General features: G+C 37.6%; 1 pseudogene; it reads right to left on the bottom strand.

Moving 5' to 3' along the window:
* Positions 1-342: 342 nt before the first annotated feature.
* On the bottom strand, positions 343-477 carry LOC128566219 (uncharacterized; annotated as a pseudogene).
* Positions 478-7,725: the final 7,248 nt, after the last annotated feature.

Raw genomic sequence — 7,725 nt, 5'->3', positions numbered from 1 at the left:
GAATGGATATAACACAGCAAAAGAAGACTATCTCTTGCCCATTTTTATTTTGGGTTATCTCTTTTCTTTATTGATTTTTAAGCATTCATTACATATTTTAAAGGTGAGCCTTTTGTCATATGCATGTTGCAAATACCTTCTCCCTCTGGCTTTTCTTTTCATGCATTAGTGATATATCTTGCTGGAATTAAATTCTTAATTTCAATGTAGTACAGCTGATTATTCTTTTCTTTATGGTTATGACATTTTGATTCCGGTTGAAAATCTCTTCCTCCTCCTATATCTCCTGTGCAGTCCTTTTTGTTTGTTTGTTTGTTTGTTTTATTTAAACAAGGGGAAAGTGTGAACTACCACAAATTATGCAGTCGAGTTTCCACATCGGGAAAATCACAGGGGTCAGCACGTCCAGGGTGCAATGGATGAACCTCGCCCTGGGAAAACCACCCTCCTGATCACAGTATCTCCCCTGCCAGCTGTCCTATGAAGTCTTTTCAAAGCTTTATTATTTTTCCCCACTCCTTTAGCTCCTCTTCATTAGCTTCCAAGAGAAAAATCACTGACAGCCCCCACATTCAAAATCCATCCCACCACACGGCCAGGCTAATGCTGACAAAACCCAGGGTACATTAAGACATTAAAGTGATTTTAAAATCCTCACCTGCCAAACCCAGAAGCAAAAACATCCACAATGAATCTTTCTCTCACATTCCACCCTATTCCTAACAGCAGCACTAAACTGATACGTTCCTTCTTATTCCTTTCATGAGCTATTTTCTCTCCTCAGCGTTCTTTGCTCTCTATTATTAAACTTGAAATGCTAGCAATTCTCAGTATGGGATCCCTCCACGTCCTGGTGTGATGACCCTATTCTAACCTAAATAAACAGATCCCTGCCCAGCTGGTCCTCAAACATTATATCAGCAAATACTGCATTTTATACTCAAAATGGCACTTTAAAATCATGTCGCTCTTCCCTCTTTCTGCTCAAAACCTCTCAATGCATTCCCATTACCTTTAAGGTAAAACCTAAAACATCTTGTACAATTTTCAATGGTCTGCGTGTTCCCGTCCATGCTCATTTCTCCAGTTAAAATTTTGTTGCTTTCTCTCTTGTTATCTTCATTCTAGCTGTCTGGAGTTGCATCTTATTCCTCCCCAAAGTCGTGTTCTCACACTGCCTGGTCCTTTTATCTGGAATGTTCCACCCATCTAACCTGGCCGTATGTGTGTTAATTCAAATCATCCCGAGGTCAATTCCTGCTGGAGTCTTCCCATCGCCACCCAAACACTCACCCTCTCAGGACGACTATATTATACTTTCTCATAACCTATGTTTCCACTTTTATCTCACTACTTACTTTTGTCATTAGTTATTGAATATCTATGTCCCTTGAGTCTCTAAGTCTCATTTACTTGTGCTAGTGATACCATTTCTTATAAGGTAGTGTCATGACAATAATGAAATACATTAAACATGAATCTGTAATCAGTGAAAATTGCTCTTTAAATATTATGAGAATATCCTCTGTGGCCAGTTACATTAGGTTCAGGAGGATGGGGACTATCTTGTGTTTCCATTTTATCTCTCTCAATATTTTTTTTATTGTTGGGAATTCATTGAGGGTAGAAAAAACCAGGCTACACTGACTGCATTTGTTAGGTAAAGTCCCTCTTATAATTGTGTCCCACCCCCAAAAGGGTTATCACACTTTTGACCGTGACACCCCCACTCCCCTTTCCTCCTTCCTTCTCTCTGCTCTTCCCTTTCCACACCCCCCTCTATGTACTAGCTCATTAATTGTCCTCATATCAGAATCATGTACATAGGATTCATGCTTCTCCATTCTTGTGATGCTTTACTAAGAACAATGTGTTCCAATTCCATCCAGGTTCATACAAAGGATGTAAAGTCTTCATCTTTTTTAATGGCTGAATAGTATTCCATGGTATACATATACCACAGCTTGTTAATCCATTCCTGAGTCAGTGAGCATTTAGGCTGTTTCCACAATTAGTAGACTGTAAATTGAACTGAGATAAACAGTCTAGTACAAGTGTCCTTATGATAAAAGGATTTTTTTCCTTCTGGGTAGATGCCCAGTAATGGGATTGCAGGATCAAATGGGAGGTCTAGCTTGAGTTCTTTGAGGATTCTCCATACTTCCTTCCAAAAAGGTTGTATTAGTTTGCAGTCCCACCAGCAGTGTAAAAGTGTTCCCTTCCCTGCACATCCACGCCAGCATCTGCAGCTTTGAGATTTTGTGATGTGGGCCATTCTTGCTGGAGTTAGATGATATATCAGTATGGTTTTGATTTGCATTTCTCTAACAATTAGGGATGGTGAGTATTTTTTCAAATGCTTGTTAGCCATTCATCTATCTTCTTTAGAAAAGGGTATTTTTTTTCTCCCAAGCTCACAATTTCCTCTAGTGAGGAAGATAAACAATAAAACCAATTTATGTGTTCCATACCAGAATAACAATTATTTTGGGAATAAGTTAGTTTAAAAAGGTGTCTTTGATTCACTTTAGCTTTTACAAAAGCACATCAGAGCCAGTAATACCTACATCCTAGGGTTATGAGGATTCAGGTACAGCCCTCAAACCAAAAGAGCTATTAGCTCACGTATACAACTAGCAGCAGATGACAGCAGAGAGGATCAGAACAAGCACTGGACATTGAGAGAAGTGGCACCACTTAAAGCCACATTAACGTCCTTTCATGAAAAAAAAATGAAGATATTTCCTACCCTCTCTGCCTTATCCAGTTGTAAGAATTTGAGTATCCTTCAAATACTACTACAAGTAGTACTAACTTCACACTATAAATGCTGTGTGAAGTTAGTACTACTTGTAGTAGTATTTGAAGGATGAAAGTCTATAGCAAATAAAAAACAGGACTCAGGTTCATCTGAAACAATCATGGATCAAAGTAAGATCACAACATGCAGATTGTTAATGTAAACTCAGCCAACTGACTGACAGATGGACTCAGGGTTCACAGGGAATTGTTGCACACAGCTGTGTTGCGCAGAATGCCAAGATGCACTTGGTACCTGAATCAATCTCTCTCCCCACCGCTCTCTCTCTAATAGACATTAAAAAACGTTTTCCCGCACATACATTAGCAGTAGTCATAGCTGAATAGAGCCTAAGATGAACGGAGAACTGCCAACGAAAGGAAGAATTTCAACATCTGAGAAGTAAAAATTAAATGAGAGGAGAGGGAACAGGATGCTAGAAATGGGAACATTTCATTCCATATAAATTCCTCTTAATCAATGGGTGTAAAAGCTCATCTTTCCCCCAAATCTGCTTCTGCTCTCTACTTTTCCTCTCTTCTCTCAGTTTCATGCCTCTTTGGAAAAAAGGTTCACTGGTGACGATGCTTGAACCTCCTGGTCTTTAGCAGAGGGAGGGATGGTGTCAGACATGTCTGAAGTGACAAAGGAGTGCAGTCATCCTGGAGAAAGTAAGGGAAGCAGCGCTGTTCCATGCTGGAATTTCCCTGCTGTCTGCTAGCTGCCAGTGTTTTCTTTGCCTGTGGACACCTCTGATAAACTGAAAGCTTGAAATTATTCTCACTCTCCCATGGATGTGAGGGCTGCCACCCATTCACACCATCTTCAGGAGCTCCCAGAGTTCCACAGCTCAACTAAGGTCACTCACACCTTCTTTTTGGAAGCCAGGCTGATGGATTCTTGGGAAAATCATTGTAATTCTCCTGCAGGAGATAAATTAACTCTACTCTTGGTCAATAAACTCTACTGTAGAGAGCAAAATTTATTTATTTTTCTTAACAATTGCCATTCCCCTCACCTTTGTAAAACTTTCATGCTTTCTTTCTTTTCTCTCCCCCTTTCACCTGTATTTCCAGACTTCAGGAGGGACATAGCTCAGTTATTAGGGAAGACAGCATCACAAGTGCCCTGCGTGCTCATAGGCGGAGATGGCCTGTGTGCTAAAGAATGAGCAATCCCACTCTGATGTCACAGGGTCACACACATCCTGTTCTGCACGTTATAATGCCGACCACATTTTTACCTCTGGTTATAATGGTATGACTATGAGTGCTCACCCCTGAATCAGACATGAAATTCAAGAACAAGACACCGAAGAAATCCATGCACTATCCAAGGAAAACGCAAAAGAAATACAACCAGAATTTGGGTACAAAAAATTAATCAGTCTAGAGTTAGACTACTTTTATTTCTTATTTTAACTAATCTGTCAGGCATATATTGACATTTCCTTGTGATTGTAATTTGCACTTTCCCATTGGCTAATGATGTTGAACACATTTTTATGTGTTTATTTGCCATTGCATATACCATTTTGAAAAATGTCTCTTCATAAGTTTTGCCCATTTCTATATGGATACTTTGTGTTTTTTTTAATTGAGTTTTGAAAGTACTTTCAATATTCTAGATATTAAACGTTTATTGAAAATCTGACTTTAAAGTATTTTCTTCAGCATTGTAGCTTGTCTACTCCAATTTATCAATTTTTTTCTGGTATAGATTATACTTTTGATATGAAGTCTAAGAACTCTTTGCCTAGTCCCAGATTATCCAAATTTTCTTTTGTCTGAAGACCTAACATTTTACATTTGAAATTTAAATCTGCGACCCATTCTGAGTTAATTTTTGAATAATGCATTACAATTAGGTTAAAGTTCATGTTTCCCCCATACATGTGCAATTGTTCCAACATAATTTGTCAAAAATGATTATCTTTACTCCATTGAATTACTTTTGCATATTTGTCAAAATCCATTGGATATGCATGTTTCTGAGTTAGTTCCCTGTTCTGCTCCATTAATCTACGTGTGTATTCCCCCACCAAAACAACACTGTCTAAATTATCGTGTATATTTAATAAATATTAAAATTAAGTGAATAGATTCTTCTACTTATTATTTTCCAAACTTGTTTTAATTTTAGCTCATCTGGTTTCCCTATAAGCTTTAGAATAACCCTGTGTATATGTACAAAAACTCTTGCAGAGATTTTAATAAGAATTGAGTCAAACTTCCATCTCAATCTGGGGAGAAGAGTTATCTTGGCATTTATATTACCTTCCATCTTCCAATCTATGATCATAGAATATCAATGTCTGTCTTATTTGATTTTCTTCACCAGCTTTGTTTGGATTTCAACGTAGAAATACTATAAATAGTTTTTTAGATGTGTGCCCACTTCTCAGTTTTTGCTAGCAACGTCAAATGGTATTGTATTTTTAAATAGGTGTCTGCATATTCATCACAAGAAATATATAAAAACTCAATTGATTTTTGTGTGTTTATTGTGTATCCTGGAGCCTTGTTGGGTTCATTTACTAGTTTTAGGATTTTTTGTTGTTGTTGTTGTTGTCTTTTATTATTTGGGATTCCCTTCATAGACAATTGAGTCATTTAAAACAGAAACAGTTTTATTTCTTCTTTTTCTGTTAGCATTTCTTTTTTTTCCCCCCCTTTATTCCTGAACTGGCTAGAACATCCAGTACCATGATGAGTAAGAACAATGAGATGAACCATCATTGTCTTAGTCCTAATCTTAGGGGAGAGCATTCAGTTTTTCACCATTGACTATATTATTAACAAAGCTTTTAAGAAGATATTCTTTATCAATCTGAAAGAGTTCGTCTTCTATTTCTATTTTCCTGAGAGTTCTTAGAGGTCTTATCATGAATGAGTGGTGAATTTTGTTAATTACTTTCTCAGCATTGATTGATTTAATCATGTGATATTTTCTTTAGTTTGTTAATACAGTGAATTACATTGACTAACCTGAGTGGTGGTGAAAATACTTACTCTTCCTAGGCCTTCTCTAACATCATCCAAATAGGGGTGGAAGGAGGAAAAGAGATGCTTGATACTCAAGGTAAAAATAGAAATCCAGGTCTCCACGTAATCTCCCCTGACACTGTGGGGATAGAGAGCTTATTACTAATGACAGAAATGATTATCCTAGATCCTGACTTAGTCTCCTCTGACAACACCTGGCAAAGTTGATTAGTTTCCTGCAACAACCTTACAAGGGCAGGAGTCCTGGTTCTCCTGTGCTGGCATGGGTTGGGATAGAGCCAGAAGTTTTTCTGTGATGTTTGGGGAGAGTAGAGAAATTGCTATCTAAATGATTTCTGTCTTGCTAGGTTGCCCTTTTTCTGATCCTTTAAATAAAAAGATCAGCCTCTTATTGGGGCTTTTTTGGTTTGCAATTGGTTTTCAGGTTGCTGGCTTTTTAGCTTCATGTTTCAAATCCACGAGGCACAAAGGAAGCCCAGGAAACTCACCACAGGTAACTCCCCAGGATCCAAGGTCCCTCACTGGTCTGTCTTCTTTCCCCCTTTCACACCTTTTGCATGTTTGTTTTCTGGATAATGTTCAAGGCTTTTAGTTATAGTTAGCAGGAAGAATATGAAAACTACATTTACTTCATCTTTTCAGAAGCAGAATTCCTCTCTTTTTTATTTAGAATGACATTTTATAAACAGACAAAACATACTAGTATTTGAATTTCCTCATTCATCTTTATTTTCATTTGTAGTTTAATAATATTGGTTTGTTTTCATGATATTTCTCTGTATTTCTCCGTATTCTTACTATCTCTAGCAAAAAGTAGTTAATGATAGTATTATGATGAGAGTTATTAATTTAATAATAGGAAAAAGGGGAATCATTTTTTAGAAAAAATATTAAATGTAAAAAATAATTAAACCATACAGGATATAATAAAAATCACCCAGCTATAACTCAAATTACCAATTTGTGAGGCACTAAGTACTTTCAAAGTCCTTTACATTTCTTTCCTCTGCATACCAGGGGTTTAGCCTTCTGGGTATCAGCAGGTACAACAGGGCTTGAACTGAGCTCCCCTCAGTCTAGTAAGTCTTAGTTTTACCACTTTGATGTCAACATTCAAAGATGTAATATCCAAGAATCTGTTGGTTGCTGAATATCCCAGGATCATTGAAGAAATGCTTCTCATTTTATTGTCAGACAAGCCAAGACAAGCTGTGTCCCCTGATAATATTTTTTGCACAGAGTCTGATTTCACTCTTGGCGGGGTGTCTGCAGTTCTGAAACAATTAAGTTCAACCTGGCACATGAACTGAGACATGCCTTGTAAACATGAGGTGCATGTGGTGATCACAGTAAAACTCCACATTGATTTGTGACCTAAGGCCCTCTGAGGAGTCTCCCTGACCTCCCATGGGTGAAGTTTTTCAAGGGAATCTTTGATTAAACTGTAAGATTAAAGAAAATTCAAGTGGCTGGACAGCTCCCTACTCTCTGAATGTCTGAGAATTCTTGAGAACATGTGTTATTCTTTTCAAAGTTGGCTATAAATTAACTCTCTAAATTGCTTCCAGATCAGTCTTTTCAGGCAAAGATTAAAATAATGATTCTATCAGCTAAAACACTAATTTCTGCTTCGATCACAGACACTATTATAAGTTCCCTTTACCTAATATGGAGGAAGGAGATGTCATCCCCCCCACCCCAGTCATCTTTCTCCAGGTCAGCAGATGTGCCGTCTGAAGGAAGAGCTGCTGTCAGCAGTTTGCACACAGTTTACCTTAAATTTTTCGTTGTCTATCTCTGCGAGAAGATTTTAACATAAATTCCAAAAATACACGTAGTCTTCTTCAGTACTCGGAATATGATATCAAATGAATGTGGAATATTCACGTTGAACAGAAGTTGACTTTCTGACCAGAAAAC

The sequence above is a fragment of the Nycticebus coucang genome, chromosome 14 (genome assembly GCF_027406575.1).
Source record: "Nycticebus coucang isolate mNycCou1 chromosome 14, mNycCou1.pri, whole genome shotgun sequence".
NCBI lineage: Eukaryota > Metazoa > Chordata > Mammalia > Primates > Lorisidae > Nycticebus > Nycticebus coucang.
Note: the sequence above shows the minus strand (reverse complement) of the source record. Positions and strands in the feature narration are given on the sequence as shown.